The 17,385-nt window shown below is 45.9% G+C and overlaps 1 protein-coding gene across 5 annotated transcripts in view; it reads right to left on the bottom strand.

Moving 5' to 3' along the window:
- Nucleotides 1-17,385, bottom strand: part of CLOCK (clock circadian regulator) — a 100,640-nt gene that overhangs the window by 67,171 nt on the left and 16,084 nt on the right. Inside the window, exon 1 of one of the 5 annotated variants that reach the window (XM_054990593.1) lies at nucleotides 41-87. The exons of the other annotated variants lie outside the window; for them this stretch is intronic. The gene's annotated coding sequence lies outside the window, so the exon portion shown is untranslated. Of the gene's footprint in view, nucleotides 1-40; nucleotides 88-17,385 lie in introns of those variants that run through there. 5 annotated transcript variants of the gene reach the window in all.

Raw genomic sequence — 17,385 nt, 5'->3', positions numbered from 1 at the left:
GTGCTCTCTCTGGTAGCCCCCACCTTATGGAGCAGCCTACCTGAAGAGGTCAGGAAAGCTCCCATTCTTCTGGCTTTCTGCAAACAATACAAGACTGAATTATTCAAGAAGACTTTTTTACTCAGATAGGTGGGCTACATTGTAAGGAAGTAGTCTCAAAGAGATACACCAATTCAGGGATAGGAACCATATTTGTTACAGTAATATGATTCTATTAGTAACAAAGCCCATTGTGGGGGAAAAATACAAGAGATTCTAGAAAGGGGAGAATGGGCAGGTGGGCAATTGCCTCCTCCTCCATGACTGATCTTGGCTGGGTGAAGGAGGGGGCAGGCATTGCCTCGTGCTCCGCGCCTGATCACAGCTGGGTAATGCGAGGGGCAGACATGGGCCGCCTGCTCCGTGCCTGATCCTGGCCAGGTGAAGAGGGGTTGGGCATTGTCTCCTGCTCCACACCTGATCCCAGCCGAGTGAAGGCGGGGGGCAGCATTGCCCCCTGCTCCCCTCCTGATACCAGCTGGGTGAAGGCAAGGACGGGCATTGCCCCCTGCTCCCCTCCTGATACCAGCTGTGTGACAGCGGGGGGCAGGCATTGCCCCCTGCTCTGCTCCTGATCCCAGCTGGGTGAAGGAGGGGGGTGGGCACTGCCACCTGCTTCGCTCCTGATCTCAGCCAGGTGAAGGGGGTTGGCATTGCCACATGCACCACTACTGATCCCAGCTGGGTGATGGGGGGGCAGGTATTGCTGCCTGCTCTGCACCTGATCCTGGTCTAAGCTTCCCGCCACAGCACTCTCTCAGAGGGATGGGCTGCCTCCTTAGGCCTTCCCTCCACAGCAGTGCCCTCTGGAGGCGCACCGGGGTAGGAAGTGAATTGTCTGGAACACAGTTAACCTTTTATATAGTTGGACGTACTATCTGTTGCTTTAAGTATGATCTTACTGGGTAGTTCTATGTTGTTTAAGATATCAGTCTTAGAAGTACCTATACTCTGTTTCAGCATTTCTGCAACTCTTTATTGAATTTCCGCTGGTTTTACATCTTTGCAAATTAGCATTAACATACTCTATTACTTTGTTTATTGAAATGTCCTTGAAACTGACTGTACTAACTCACACTGTGTAATCCGCCTTGAAGCTCACTGAGAAAGGTGGACTATAAATAAATAAGAAAAATAAATAATGTAAATAAATAAATTATTTAATAATGCTTGCTTTACATTAAATTTTAATGCTACGTACCTGTGTACTAGTAAAAAAACCCCGTGTACTAGTAAAACCTTCCAAAAGAGAAAATGGAAGATTTGTATTCACTTACCATGACGCTTCCTCTGTCGGGGGTCCAGGAGTGGGGCAGTCCTTACTTTTGGGATATAGCTCCTCCTCTCCGAAGGCAGGGTCAGTCAGCTGATTTTGATCCTAGAGGGGAGGGGCTTGTCCCTGGAATCAACAGTCTGTTCCCAAGCCCTGACTCCCCATCACGATACTAGAAGGGAAAATAATAACTCCCCTCAATTATTTTTAATAGAAAGATCCCTCCCTTGAATCCACTGGGAGGAAGACTATCATCCTAATTCTTCATCCAATCCTAGAAGCCGCCCAGCAAGAAACTCGGGTGGGCAGGACTGCCCCACTCCTGGACCACCGAGAAAGGAAGCTTCACGGTAAGTGAATACAAATCTTCCGTTCTCCGGTGGTCCTAGGAGTGGGGCAGTCCTTACTTTTGAGACATACAAAAGCAGTGTACCCCAGGGTGGGTAGTCCGGCTTCCGGGCCTAGAGGGTGTGTATTAGTACCCTCCTGCTAAAGGTTGTCTCTGGAGAAGACAATTTATCTATCCTCTATTTCTTGATGAGAGAATATACTGATTTCCATGTGACCACCTTATCGATCGTTTCTAATGACTAAAGGATTTATAGGCTGCCTGTGTCACTGTTTCCCTTAGTGAGTGCGCCCTGACATCTATGGGCATCTCCAGACCTCTGGCTTGACATGCCAGAATTATGTACCCTCTGTTTTACCTACTTAGCCAAGAAAAGTACACTCTAGGTCCCAAGAAGGGCCTCCTGCAAATACACAACTAGCGTCCCAGACTTCTGAAACACTGTTTAGTCCTGCCCAAGTGGAATCTCACATCTCTACATATATCAAGGTAGTGAGATTTATTTATTTATTTTCTTCCTATGCTTTGGATTAGATTAGATTAGAAGGAGGTAAGTACTATCTCTCCTGTCCTATGAAAACATGAAGTTCACCTTTGGAAGAAAGTTGTTTTTGTTCATAATTTGCTCTACCATCTTGGAGGAAAGGGCATGGCTCTCTAGTGCCTGCCATTCTGACACTTGTCTAGCTAATTTTATCCTCATCTGAAAGATGGTTTTAAAGGTCAGTTCCTTTAGGGGACATGAGGTCATAGGCTCAAGGCATCTTTTGTATAATGCTCTCAATACCAGATTAAGATTTCACGTGGGGAAAAAACAGCAAATCCTTGGCAGATTCTACAATGAGGTCCCCTTTTAGAATCCACTGCCATGAAGGTGATATATAAGGGAACGTCCCTTCCTAGAACCCCTAATTGGTCACTACCTGTTGTCTAAGGGTGTTGGTATTAAGACTTTTCTTCAACCCCTCTTGAAGAAAGGATAGTAACTCCCTCATTAGCTCCAAAAGATTACATGACTCTATCCATGCACTCTTCTGGGAACTTGGCAGGAATTTGTATAGACTCTGTGGAACTCTTCCTGAAGGCTAGCATAGTACCAATCATGCCTTCTGTTTAGTCCAACCCTATTAGCTGTTTGTGTTCCACCTCCACACTGTGAGGCTTGTCAGAGCTGGTCAGGGGTGTCGTATTGATCCCTGCATCAATAGACCCTCCTGCAGTGGAGGTGCCAGGGATCCATGCTTGAAAGATTCTTCAGGTTTTGAGACCATGTCTTTCTGGACCTGAAGGTTGCTATTAGCATCACTTCTGCACTTTACTGTGTGATCTTCTGAACAGCTCTGTGCAATAGCTGTACTGTAGAAGACATACAGGACATGTGAAGGCAGCTTGCTGCTCACATCATCTATCTCTATGGTTTGAGGGTTTCTTCTCCTTGCGCCTTGTTGAAAACTGTGGGAGACCAGTTGGGGAATCTCTCTGGATAGCATCCATTCTGCTTGGTTCATCACTCTCTGGCCTAGCCAGTCCGCCTCAGAGTTGTCCTCTGTATAAACATATAGTGACCTGTGGGAAGATTCTGAGATTCCACCATACCATGTCTGATGGCTCTGAGTTCCAAAGGGTTTACCCTGTTGATCATTTGTCCTTCAGCCAGATGCCCTTCCTTGGGTGTGGGATCCCCATCCCCAAAGACATGTCCATAGTCATCACTGTTCTCTCTGGTTCCTTGAGTGGGACACCATCGTGGGACTGAATGAGGTACAGCCACTGGTTGTTTTCCTGTTTGAGGATCTCTGGCAATTCAACTATCTTGGACCTCTTGTGATCCAAGATAGCGGTGGTCCACGTTCCAATTTCTAAGCTAAGTGTTGTGCCTGGTTGCCTGAAAACCATGGTCCTTGATGACCACAGCATAGCATATTGCCGGGGCTATTTTCTTAGTTTTGCTCTTTGGCAGGGGTTTACTGCTGACTGCAGCCAGGTCTGAGACCCGAGAGAATGTGACCCTACGAAGGAGTAGAGCTGTCACCAATGCTCTGAAGGATGTAGCGGAAACTTCCAATTTTCTGCACACAGTCAGTTCAAACCACTTGATGCTAGAATCCCTAGGTAGTCCGTCCTTGTCAACGGGCAGCACAGGATTATACGGCAGGCTGGTTACCAGATCATCCACCAATGGTAGCTTGATCCTCTCAGTAACGCCTGGAACTAATGTATAAGACTTGGGGGGGAAAGGAAGTAAGAGTAGTTAGTTTTGCCAAAGTTTCCCTCTTAGACTTCTACAAGTACGTGAGACTACTGGAAGGGAATCCCTGATGGGATTATTCCTGATTCTAGGGAGGATTCTCTCCAACCCCTTAGTCCTTAAGGGAGAAGACTCCAGGATCCTCATCACCTTAGGGATCCTCATCACCTTAGGGCTCCTGAGGAAACCTGCTAGGGAATTTTCCCTTCTTTTAACAGCTCCCCTTTCTTCTTGGCTGAGGGAGAAAACTGATGGCTCAGGGTCCTCAGGTTGAAGGCGTAACCGAGATCTGTGCTCTTAATGGCTCTTGCCTCCTCTTTAATCTGAGGAGGGGGCACCCCTTTACCTATCTGGAGTCAGACTCCCATACTGGAATGCCTCTCTTGCCCATCTGAGAGTCTAGCCACTAGACTATTTATTGGTGTGCCTTCAGAACCTCTTTGAATTCCTTATTTCCATCTTGGGCCATGCCAGTTCGTTTGTTAAATAGTAACTATGGCTGCGACTATGTAAATAGGGGGCATGTAATTTCTTTCCCCTTAGTGGTGGAAAATGTCATCCAGTCATAGTTGCCTCTGCAACACTGGTCTTTTTTGGAGGTCTCCCATCCAATTGCTAACCAAGGCCAACCCTGCTGAGGTACTGAGATCAGATGAAATCTGGCTTGCCTGGACTGTGATATCACAGTCAGGGGCTGTGATAAGGTCAGAATCATCATTATTCCCCCCAGAACCGCTAGGTAATTTAAGACTTTTACCCAAGGTCAACCACCGAGTTCAAGTAATTATGGGACTCGAACCAGCATGGTAATGATCCATGGTCCAGCACTTAACCACAACATTACAGTAACTCATTTCAGGCTACCTTGCCTGGTGGATGCAAACCCCAGACCTTCTCTCTTTCACTAGTCTCTTGAGACGCCCATGAGTAGGCCGAGGCCTGGGAATTGGGCAAGTTTAGGCCGCAGGCTTGCACTCTGTGAGGCCTGGAAGGAGGTTAAGCCTGCCTTTGCTGACCTACCACCAGTAGAAAATTTTCCAGGCATTCTTGCTTGACAGGTCCAGGCCTTTGGGCTTTTTCTCTTTCACTGGCCTATTAAGAGGCCTAGAAGAGGCTGAGGCCTGGGAGTTTGGAAAGTCTAGGCCGCATGCTTGCACTTTTAGAGGCCTGGGAGATGGCTAGGCCTGCCTTTGCTGAATTCTGCCATCCAGGCCCTTGGACATTTCCTTTCACTGGCCTGTTAAGAGGCCTAGAAGGGGCTGGGGCCTGTGAGTTTGGAAAGTCTAGGCCACAGGCTTATGCTCTTTGAGGCCTGTGAGGTGGCTAGGCCTGCCTTTGCTGACATTCTGCCAACAGAAATTTTCCCTCCAAAAGGAGAAATTAAAGTGAAAGCGTACCTCACAAGTCCTGGCTGAAAGAGAAATAAAGGAGGGCTCCTTTTTATTTAGGGCAAGCGGGTTCTGAGGCTTCTGCTACTCTTTTCTCCTCCCTCCTTCCTTTCGCTGTCCCCATTACTCGCAGGATCAGTCTTACCGCGGTTCAGTCGGGGCTGCTGGGGTTGGAGCAGGTCCTCTGCTGCTGCTGGAGGCTGCTCCTTCCAAGCTTGAGGGAGTTCCCAATAATATCAGTCTCTACAACAGGCTACCGCGGACTCAAACACCGCACCCTCTGGCTGTCTGAGGGGGGGGGGTTCCTTCCAACCCGAAAGTGGGGAACCTTGGTGGAGTTTTGCGGTTGTGGCCATGGAACCTAGGAGCAACCTAGGGTTGTCGGCTCTAATGCTCGCTGTAGCTCCGAGTGAAATGGGGGAAAGGCAGTAGGGCCTTTCCCTTCCCCTGCGAGCTCCTCACTGCCTGTGGCCTCGGCCTCCCTGAGTACTGGGATTACAGGCGTGCGCTGCCACGCCCGGCACATCTCTGGCAGTTTCTTATTCACCAGGTTCACTGCGCTCTGCAGAGCGTTGATGAAGATGTCCTGCTCGGATAGCAGGGCCAGAAAGACTCGTGATTCCATAGAATCATAGAGTTGGAAGGGGCCATACAGACCATCTAGTCCAACCCCCTGCCCAGTGCAGGAGCAGCCTAAAGCATCTCTGACAAGTATTCATCCAGCCTCTTCTTGAAAAATGCCAGTGAAGGGGAGCTCACCACCTCCCTAGGCAGCTGATTCCACTTTTGAACTACTCTGACCGTGAAAAAGTTTTTCCTAATATCCGGCATGTAATGCATGTAATTTAAGCCCATTGTTCGGGTCCTACCCTCTGCTGCCAACTGGAACAGCTCTTTGCCCTCCTCCAAATGACAGCCTTTCAAATATTTAAAGAGAGCAATCATGTCCCCCCTCAACCTCCTCTTCTCCAAACTAAACACTCCCAAGGCCCTCAGCCTTTCCTCGTAGGGCTCAGTCTCCAGACCCCTGATCATTCTTGTCGCTCTCCTCTGCACCCTCTCGATTTTGTCCACATCCTTTTTGAAGTGAGGCCTCCAGAACTGCACACAATACTCCAGGTGTGGCCTGACCAAGGCAGTATAGAGAGGGGCTATGACCTCCTGCGATTTCGACACAATTGCCCCTTTGATACAACCCAGGATTGAATTAGCCTTTTTTGCCACCGCATCACACTGACTGCTCATATTCAGTTTACAGTCCACTCTTACCCCAAGATCCCTTTCACATATACTACTGCCCAGAAGTGTATCCCCCATCCAGTATTTGTGCTTCTCATTTTTGTGGCCCAGATGTAATACTGTGCACTTGTCTTTGTTGAATTGCATCCTATTCACAGCTGCCCACTTCTCCAGAGTATTCAGGTCTTGTTGAATTTTAATTCTATCTTCTTGGGTGTTTGCTACTCCTCCCAATTTGGTATCATCAGCAAATTTAATGAGCAGCCCTTCCACTCCTTCATCCAGATCATTCATAAAAATATTGAAAAGTACCGGGCCCAAAACCGAGCCCTGCAGCACCCCACTGCACACCTCCCTCCAATCTGATGAAACGCCATTGACCACCACTCTTTGAGTACGGTCCTCCAACCAGTTCCCTATCCACCAAACTGTCCTATAGTCTACTCCACAGTCTTCCAGTTTGCCCATCAGAATGTCATGGGGGACCTTATCAAAAGCTTTACTGAAATCCAGATAAATCCCGTCAACAGAGTTCCCCCGATCCAGTAAGCTGGTCACTTGATCAAAGAAGGAAACCAGGTTGGTCTGGCAAGATCTGTTAGGAACAAAACCATGCTGACTTCCCCGGATCACTGAGTGGTCCTTCAGATGCTTACAGACTGATCCATTTAAAATCTGTTCTAATATCTTCCCAGCAACAGAAGTCAGACTGACCGGCCTGTAGTTTCCCGGGTCATCCTTCCTCCCTTTCTTAAAGATTAGGATAACATTCGCTCTTCTCCAATCTTGTGGCACATCCCCAGTCCTCCAGGAGGCCTTGAAGATGATGGATAGGGGTTCTGCAAGTTCTCTGGAAAGTTCTTTCAGCACTCTTGGGTGCACCCCATCCAGCCCAGGGGATTTGTATTCATCCAGTGCAGCCAGATGCCTCTCCACTACCTCTCTGTCAATGTCAATTAGCCACTCAGGTGTCCTGCCACATTTTCTACTATCTCGAGATGTGCCTGAGTTCTTCAGGGAGAAAACAGAGGCAAAAAAGTCATTAAGCCTGTCTGCTTTTTCTCTGTCCTGCATCAGAGTTTCTCCATCTACTCTCAACAGCGGTCCAATTGCCTCTTTTACCTTGCGTTTGCTTCTCACATATCTGTAGAAGTTTTTCTTATTGCCAGTCTCTGTATCAGGCATCTGACGAAGAGAACTTGATTCTCGAAAGCTTATGCTACAATAAAATTGGTTAGTCTTAAAGGTGCTACTGGACTCTTTTTGATTTCTTATTGTAGCAAGCCCTCCTGGCCAGACCCAGCTCATACTGAGCTTTGGCCTCTCTGATAGCTGATCTGCAGTACCTAGTAACCCTCATATACTCCTCTTTAGAGGTCTGTCCTTATCTCCATTTCCTGAACATTTCCTTTTTCTCCCTTAGCTTATTCTGGAGTTCTCTGTGCATCCACATCGGTTTCTTGGAGCCCTTACCATGTTTCCGTCTTGCTGGGGCAAGCCCCTGCCCTCCAGGATCAAAATCAGCTGACTGACCCTGCCTTCGGAGAGAATCCCAAAAGTAAGGACTGCCCCATTCCTAGGACCACTGGAGACTGTTTCATAGGGGGTTCTTTCAGTGTTCCCCCAAAATTTTCAATTGGAAAAATAGATTTAAAAAAGAAAACAACAGGAAAAGGACTGGGGGGGGTGTCCAATTTTTCTTTTTTTTAAAAAAAAAGTGTTTTATATCTCTACTCATTTGCTATCACATGACATAGTATACAATTAGGAGGATGATAGATTGTGTTCACCTTAGGCTGTGGGTGGGAGAGGCATATTACTATCCCTCTTCAGGCTGCTTAGCAAGAACTACAGCACAAATGGTCAGTTTAGATGCCAAAGTAATAAAAGGACATGCTTATTAAGGCATGTATTAATAATCTTTCACAGAAAAATGTTTCAAAGCAACATACACTAAAATTCAGTAATGAATTAAACCAGTTTCAAAATAAATATTCATAGCATTAGAAATAAGTCATGTCCATAATCAAAACCAATCATATACAACTGGAACATCTAATCAACAATTTCAAAAAGACTATTTGAAATAAAACTTTATAGCCTATTCAGTCCTGACCTGGATAGCCCAGATGAGCCTGATCTCATCAGATCTCAGAAGCTTAAGCAGGATCAGCCATGGTTAGTATCTGGATGGGAGACTTCCAATGAAGACCAAGGTTGGGGATGCAGGCAATGGCAAACCACCTCTGTTAGTCTTTTGCCATGAAAACCCTATCAGGGGTTACCATAAATCAGCTATGACTTGTGGGAACTCTCCACCATATAACCTATTCTAAATCTCAATAGTGAAGGTACACCCCAAACCTCAAAATGCAGCCTATTCCATGATGCAGTAGCAGAAAATACCCTAGAATGGGCTGTCATTGATATTTCCTTCCTATGTGAGTGAAGAGCGAGAAGCAGCTGCTGAATATAATATAACTGATGGGCAAAACCATAACCAGCTGGTTTTTACTCTTCCCAGAGAAGCAGGCCAATTACTGTCGAAGGCTTTCATGGCCGGAGAACGATGGTTGTTGTGGATTTTCTGGGCTGTATAGCTGTGGTCTTGGCATTGTAGTTCCTGACGTTTCGCCAGCAGCTGTGGCTGGCATCTTCAGAGGTGTAGCACCAAAAGACAGAGATCTCTCAGTGTCACAGTGTGGAAAAGATGTTGGCAGGTCATTTATATCTACTCAGGAGGGGTGGGGTTGAGCTGAGTCATCCTGTAAGAGTTTCCCAGGGTGTGGAATGCTAATGGCGGGAGGCTTCACTGTATCCTGAGGAGGTTCTTTTGCATATGGATTGGGGCTTGATGTGCTAATCTTCTCTGCAGGGCTATTGTAGGGTGTAAAGTATTTTGTTAGCCTGGTGTTTTTCAGGACTGGAAACCATCCTCTATTCATTTCAATCCTGAAAAACACCAGGCTAAAATACTCTACAACAAGGTCACAAAGAAATAAAAGTATAACAGCTACTATGATAACACAGCATGTAATAAATCCAATACACTAAGACAAGCAGTATCTCCAAAGTCTTTTTAAACAGCCTACAGCAAACAAGGTTTATCCATTCCTAAATTTAGCAGTTTCTCTTCTGAGAGATAAGCACATACACTAACTGCAGCAAAATCTCGACTGAACATGGAACATGGATTACTCAGAGAGACAGGAATAAGAAACAAAGCTATTTTGACATTAGTTGGTGAGATCGACATGTTCTCCCCATACAGTTAAGTAACTATTTAGTTGTTTAATTGAACTACATAAGAACATGGGAGTTTGAGAGGCAAATTTAAATTTGTCTGCCTCCTCAGTCCTACCCATCATTGAAATCCTTCATTTTGAACAAAAAAACGCATCAAAATCACTTGCACAGTCCCATACTACACGGCTTTTCAGTCCTTTAAAGGCAGCCATTTACTCTCTGCTTTAGATACAGTGATTATCACAGCAATTCAATCTTTCAATCCCAGCAAGTGGTAATTTTCTCTCTACCTTCCAGAGGCTGCTATGTAGCCTCAATGTTTTTTATCTCAAGCTTTAAAACACACACACACACACACAAATCCAGACCAAATTTACTTGGACTTGTAAAACAAACAGCAGTCAATCTATCAGAGGAAAAAATGAAAGGAAATCAGAAGATAAATAGACTTGGGACAGTAAGTTTGAAGAATATTTAAATAGAAAACTATTTAAAGCTATAGTATACCTCATAGGAGACCATATAAGTTCTTGGGTTTGTTACATGTACAGTCTCTCACATTTAAAATGACTGCTGGAATCCAAAGAGCTGTTTTTGAGATGACTAGTAGGACTCTGATTTTTTTCCCCTTTAAATTATGGACCTTTGTTGCATATCAGTGTCATGTCTGTGCCCCATCCATGCCACTACTTCATGCTGACCTGTTGTTCTGAACCAATGTTTCATGCTATAACTTGATGTCATATTGCCAATGCCATAACGGTTTCCTTTCACAGGCTTATTGAAGCTGCAGGTGCCTTATCTAACGGACTGTAGAAACTTTCAGTGCTTCTGACCTTGTATACTGCTCGCTCCCAGGCACTGCTGTGTCTCAACTTTGATCTCTTGCTTTATCAGTGTCTCGACTTGATAGTACAAATATGTGAGACGATCTCAGGGTGAGTTTGTGCCAAAAGTCCTGTTTTACTGTTGGGAGGGGGAAGGAGCAAACGTGTGTGTTAAGAGGAAGGATTTTCCTATAGGTTACCATTCATGTCAACCTGTTCTTACTGCTTAGATGCTTACCTTACTTCTGAGTAATTCTATGGACATATCTGTGGAAATGATCTGATTTCTGAATAAAGCCATTTAACCAAGAGCCTGGATTTCTTGCTGCAATGGTACAGGGATCTATCTGCCATAGCCTGACAATCAGCTGTTTTTAGAAGTCCTCTCAGTTTCAAAAGTCTTTTAGGGCACAGCTGTAGAAGAGACACAGTGCAAATCTAAGAAGAGTTACTCCAGATTTCAGTGGTCTTAGACAGTAGTAACTCTGCTTAAGATTGTACTGACAGGGTTGCATCCTGTTTAAAACTTCCATGCATGGAAGGACTTCTGTGCAAAAAGTGCATCTTCACCACCTCCACATCCACCAGAGCCTGAAACACTGCTTCTGGAGACCAGGGGACCCCTTGGAGCGGTGCAGGGAGGGGGTTGGAGGGCTGCCAGGGAAGGAAGGATTGGTGAAAATCACTCCCCTCCCATGTCCATGTGTCTTTTAAACAGGATTTAACCCACATATTATGCTAAACCCTCCTCAGTGTCCTTCTTAAGGCAGAGATCTAGGAGTCAAGGCAGAAGTTAGAGACAACAGTATCATGTAGATATTATTCCAGCAAAGGCTGCGGTTGAACTGAGGCCTTACAAACTACTGTTAGGAAGTGGCGATACTGGTCCCTCCATTCCAGGAGCAGGCTACTGGTACTTAAAGGTGCCATGTCTGATTCCAGTGGTGAGTGCAGCAACATGGCTGAAGTGGTTCAGGGTCCAAGTCTGAAGGCAGTGCTGTTTCCCAGGGTGAGCAGGCTGGCTCAGGCTCTTGGGGCTCCTCCTAAACATCAAAGCAGGCTCCAGGAGGTGTCCCAGCTGCCTTTTTCTGTGGTGGTGTAAAGTGGCCAGCCCTCTCCTCCTCTGAGTCTTCAGCCTCATCTAAGGAAGAGGAGTCTGTATGCTGGTTCATGACACTCAGGTGGGCTGAACTGCATAGGTGTTTGGATCTGAGTCACTAAACTTTACTTACCCTATCCTAAATGACAGCAAAATTGAATAGGATATCTGAAGCAAATGTAAAGCACGTGGGTTGATAAAATGCTATCTCGGGCATCAGAATCCTTATTGATGTAATCTGCAGAACTGTATAATAATAACGATGATGACGACAGCGTTTATACACCGCTCTTCTAGACAGATTAGTGCCCCACCCAGAGTTGTGAACAAGTTAGTGTTATCATCCCCAAAATACAGCTGGAGAGCTGGGGCTGAAAGGAGTGGCTTACCCAAAGCCACCTGCTGAGCTCATGGCAGCAGTGGGATTCGAACCAGTAGAGTGGTGATTCGCAGCCAAACCACTTAACTATTGTGCTACAGCAGCTCACTTCTCCCCCATTTTAAAATTTTAATAATCCCAAGTAAGATACAAGAAAAGAATCTAAAGAATTATCTACAAAGTAGGTCAAAAATCCTAACTTCATATACACACTGATGGAACTGAACTACCAGTGATTAACCAAGAAAGAGTATAGGGGATATATTGGATAATTTAATGCATGACAGTGGTGAGAAAGTCCATGCTAGAAACAGTGATATGGATGGTTGTTGTGGGTTTTCCGGGCTGTATTGCCGTGGTCTTGGCATTGTAGTTCCTGACGTTTCGCCAGCAGCTGTGGCTGGCATCTTCAGAGGTGTAGCACCAAAAGACAGAGATCTCTCAGTGTCACAGTGAAGATGCCAGCCACAGTGTCACCTCTGAAGATGCCAGCCACAGCTGCTGGCGAAACGTCAGGAACTACAATGCCAAGACCACGGCAATACAGCCCGGAAAACCCACAACAACCATCGTTCTCCGGCCGTGAAAGCCTTCGACAATACAGTGATATGGATCTTTCTAGAAAATCTCAATTGGAAAATTTTCCAATTCAACTTTAAATAAATAATTATATATTTAAATAATGTTTAACAAATGTACCATTGCTACATATTTTTTCATGGAAAATTTCCAGCCTCACATAAGGATTTGAGCCCAGTGGCTCCTTAGAAACCAACAAGATTTTAAGAGTGTTCCTTTACACCCTGATATTTTCATTTGCTATACCCCTACCATCTAATCAAGCTGCATTGTACTTTTACATCCTGATGCCCTCTCTTGTAACACCCCACCCACCTTTGGCCAGGATATAAAGGCTCAGGGATCCCGACTCCTATTCATGTCTGAAGAAGGGAGCTCTTGAAACTTGCCCTCTGAAAATCTTGCTGGTCTCTATGGAGCCACTGGGCTCAAATCCTTACACGAGGCTGAACATTTTCCTGCTGCTCAACTGCAGACCGATACAGCTACCCATCTCAAAGTGGGTGGGTAGCCCCACATAAGTAAACAGTCTGTTTATCAGTAGCTGTCAGAATTGCCATGCTGCAAATTCATCATGTTAGATGGGCTAAATATGGGATATGAAGCATGGACAAACCCTGCTGCTTGCACAGGGTCCAGGCTTGTACAAAATATATTTGCCTTCTTTTGCTAACATTATTTAAATTATCACTGCTGGCTAGAGATTATTAGGGAAACACTTAAAAATCCAACTGTGAATTCTGTATCTGTAATGATGCATAATTTTACAGTATAACCATATATATTGTAGAGCTGGAAAAGAATAAGCATGGGGCAACAGCACTTTTCCTATGAGGTTAGGCTACAATGCTTAGGACTTTAGAAAAAAAGATGACTAGCTGAGGGAGGAAGAGGCCAAGCATGATAGAGAAAGAAACTTTCCCACACAAGTAATTAACTTGTGGGTGTCAGAGTCACTGGCATGAATAAGATGGACCCAGGTGGCCGGTTCAGAGTCACTGGCATGAATAAGATGGACCCAGGTGGCCGGTTCCGTGCAGGGACTGGCTTGGGATGGATCTGTCGTGAAAGGGCCCAAACGACAGATCCGCCCCAAGCCAGTCCCTGCACGGAACCGGCCACCTGGGTCCATCTTATTCATGCCAGTGACTCTAATCAACCCAGAGAGACAAATGCATATTCGGGTGCAAGCCCTTATCGACTCGGGCTGTTCGAGAGACATCATCGCCCCAGCTTTAGTCAATGGACTGGTCTTACCAACTCGGGAATTACAAAACCCAGTAATCTTTGAACAAACGGATGGCACCAATATGAACCCTGTCACAACTGAGACCATCCCAGTGATCACAGGCATGGGACAACATTGGGAAAAGAGGTCTTTTGTCATCAGCTCTACTGCCAAGTACCCGTTAATTCTAGGCAGCAAGTGGCTATGTGATCACAATCCCTACATAGACTGGGCACAAGGATGTATCACCTTCAGTCATGCCAACTGTAAAAATCACCGTTGGAACCAAAACTGGGGTGATGATCCAACTCATACTGAAAAGGCCCTTCTCACTCAAGAAGAAGTCAACCAAATACCCGAACCGTATTGGCCTTTTCTAAATGCTTTTTCTGAGGAGGAAGCTGATACTCTTCCCCCGCACCGACGAACGGATTGCGCGGTGGAAATTTTACCCAGAGCCTCACTGCCCAAAGGACGACTCTATCCCATGAGTCTCCATGAACGAGAAGAGCTCCGGAAATTCATCGACACCAACCTCCAACGAGGGTTCATCCGCCCAGCCAATAGTCCCCACGCCGCTCCGGTCCTCTTCGTGAAAAAGAAGGATGGGGGACTCCGACTGTGCACAGATTTCCGAGGACTGAATGCAGTGTCCACCAACAACGCCTAACCTATACCACTCATCCGAGACCTTCTCAACGTCGTGGCTCAAGGTAAGATCTTTACGAAATTAGATCTAAAAGATGCTTACTTCCACGTTCGTATCAAAGCAGGGGATGAGTGGAAAACCGCGTTTAATACGCCCCTCGGACAATATGAATACCTTGTTATGCCTTTTGGATTGACGGGAGCCCCGTCTGTATTCATGTCCATGATAAACGAAGTTCTACATGAATTTTTGTACAAAGGGGTGGTGGTGTACCTTGATGATGTTTTAATTTATTCAGACACCGAGGAAGAACATATTCAAATGGTACAAAAGGTCCTGGCCACCTTGATGAATAATAAACTGCCCATCAAGTTGTCCAAATGTGAATTCCATAAAACCGAACTCACTTACCTTGGGTATTGCATCTCCCCAGAGGGTTTAAAAATGGATCCAGCCAAAATACAAGCGATCCAAGAGTGGCAAACACCCACCACCCGTAAAGAACTGCAATCCTTCCTAGGTTTTGCCAACTTCTATAGAGACTTTATAGCAAATTTCGCCCAAATCACGCTCCCCTTAACAGAACTGCTGAAAACAAAGGATAAAGGGGACCAAGCTAAAAGACCCTCCTCCAAACTACAATGGACCCCCGATTGCCAAACTGCTTTCGAATGCCTAAAAAAGCAATTTGTAACGGAACCCATCCTCTCCCACCCCAACGAACAATCCCCTTTCATAGTGCAAGTCGACGCCAGCGATACGGCAATAGGGGGAGTTTTACTGCAAAAGGGGGAGGATGGAAGATTGCGGCCTTGTGCGTTCTTGTCTAGAAAGTTTTCGGAGGCGGAAAGGAATTGGAATGTGTGGGAGAAGGAGGCTTTTGCGGTGAAAGCAGCTCTTACTAACTGGAGGCATTGGCTGGAGGGGGCGCGATACCCTTTCGAGGTCTGGACAGATCATAAAAATCTGGAGGCCCTCCGAAGCCCACGCAGACTGAATGCCAAGCAATTGCGATGGGCGGAATTCTTTTCCAAATTCAACTTCACTCTAAATTATCTCCCGGGCAAAACTAACTTTTTGGCGGACGCCCTATCGCGCATGCCCCAACATAAGAGCAAACGGGAGGAGACTGTCGACACGGTCTTCTCGCCTACGCAACTTGGGGGCGTGGTAACTACTCGCAGTCGTGCCAAGCCGCCCCTCCCGGCCAACCAAGAGTGGAAATCGAAACTTAAAACTGAAGTGGAAAGGGAGGGGGATAAAGCTCCGCGAAACAAACTGACCCAATCCCCACAAGGGGATTGGCTAGCGGGGAACAAGTTTTATGTCCCTGACAGCCTCAGGCTGGAGGTCTTGCAACGCTGTCATGATGCTCCCACTGCTGGTCATTATGGGTATTTGAAAACATTGCACCTAGTCCAAAGGCAATTCTGGTGGCCGGGCATGCGCAAAGACATTTCCCAATATGTTAGTTCCTGCCCCGTTTGCCTCAGCGCCAAAACCAGAAAAGGAAAACCTCCGGGGCTCCTGCAACCATTGGAAACGCCAAACAGACCTTGGGAAATAATATCTATGGACTTTATCACTGATCTACCTATTTCAAAAGGACATAATTGTATTTTAGTCGTGGTAGATCTGTTCTCCAAACAAGCTCATTTTATTCCCTGTACTGCTATACCCTCCGCTCGGAAACTAGCGGATTTGTTTTTGAAACACATCGTAAAATTACATTCTTTTCCGTCCAAGGTGATTTCGGATCGCGGCGGACAGTTCGTTGCCAACTTCTGGCGGGAGCTTTTGAAAATGTTGAATATTGAGCAAGGAATCAGTTCAAGCCACCACCCACAAACCGACGGACAATCCGAAAAAACAAACCAAATACTAGAACAGTTCCTTCGTTGCTACATTAATTTTCAACAAGATAATTGGGTGGACCTTCTCCCTCTAGCCGAATTCTCATATAACAACAGTGTACACGCTTCAACCGGAGAGGCCCCTTTCAAGATTGTCTATGGAGCTCACTTCAATCCCTTCCCGTTGGACGCTCCCCCTCTCCATTCCTCTAACTTGCCAGATGTATCTTCATGGTGGGGGGAGGCGGCGCAACAGTGGACTCTTATTAAGAAACACCTTGAAAAAGCCAAACTGGATTACAAAAAATACGCAGATCGCCATCGTGTGGCCGAATGGGATTTACAACCGGGAGATCATGTGTATATTTCCACAAAGAACCTAAAACTAGCTCAAACAAGCCGCAAACTAGCTCTAAAATTCCTAGGACCTTTTCCTGTGCGCAAAATAATAAATAAAGTGACTGTTGCTGTAACTTTGCCCAAGAACTTGCGCCATGTTCATGACACGTTCCATGTCAGTCTTTTAAAGAGAGCTCCCACCGATGACAAATGGCACATCAGAGCTCCACCCATTCCAACTTTAATTGACGATCAAATACACTATGAGGTACAACAAATTTTGGACTCTAAGCTTAAGCGAAATCAGCTTTTTTACCTCATTAGATGGAAGGACTTTGATTCTGGTTACGATGAATGGGTGAACTCTGCACATGTTCATGCTCCTAGATTAACCAAAGCTTTTCATACTCGCTACCCATATAAGCCAGGGGGGGATCTGTTTTAAGGGGGGCAGAATGTCAGGTCTAGTGTATATCTAAACTGTACTGACTCCATTTTCTAATGCTTCTAGTGTTTAAGTGCTTTCTTCCCAGGTGCACCAGTTCCCAGGCAGCATTCCCACCGGAGGAGACTGTTTTGTCTAACACCGTTCCACTAAGCATTGGCCTTGAAGAGAGCAGCTTCCCAGGACTGAGCGATGTTGTTTTGAG

Source organism: Eublepharis macularius, chromosome 10 (assembly GCF_028583425.1).
Source record: "Eublepharis macularius isolate TG4126 chromosome 10, MPM_Emac_v1.0, whole genome shotgun sequence".
NCBI classification, from domain to species: domain Eukaryota; kingdom Metazoa; phylum Chordata; class Lepidosauria; order Squamata; family Eublepharidae; genus Eublepharis; species Eublepharis macularius.
The sequence above is the reverse complement of the archived record's forward strand: the minus strand, read 5'-3'. Positions and strand labels throughout refer to the sequence as shown.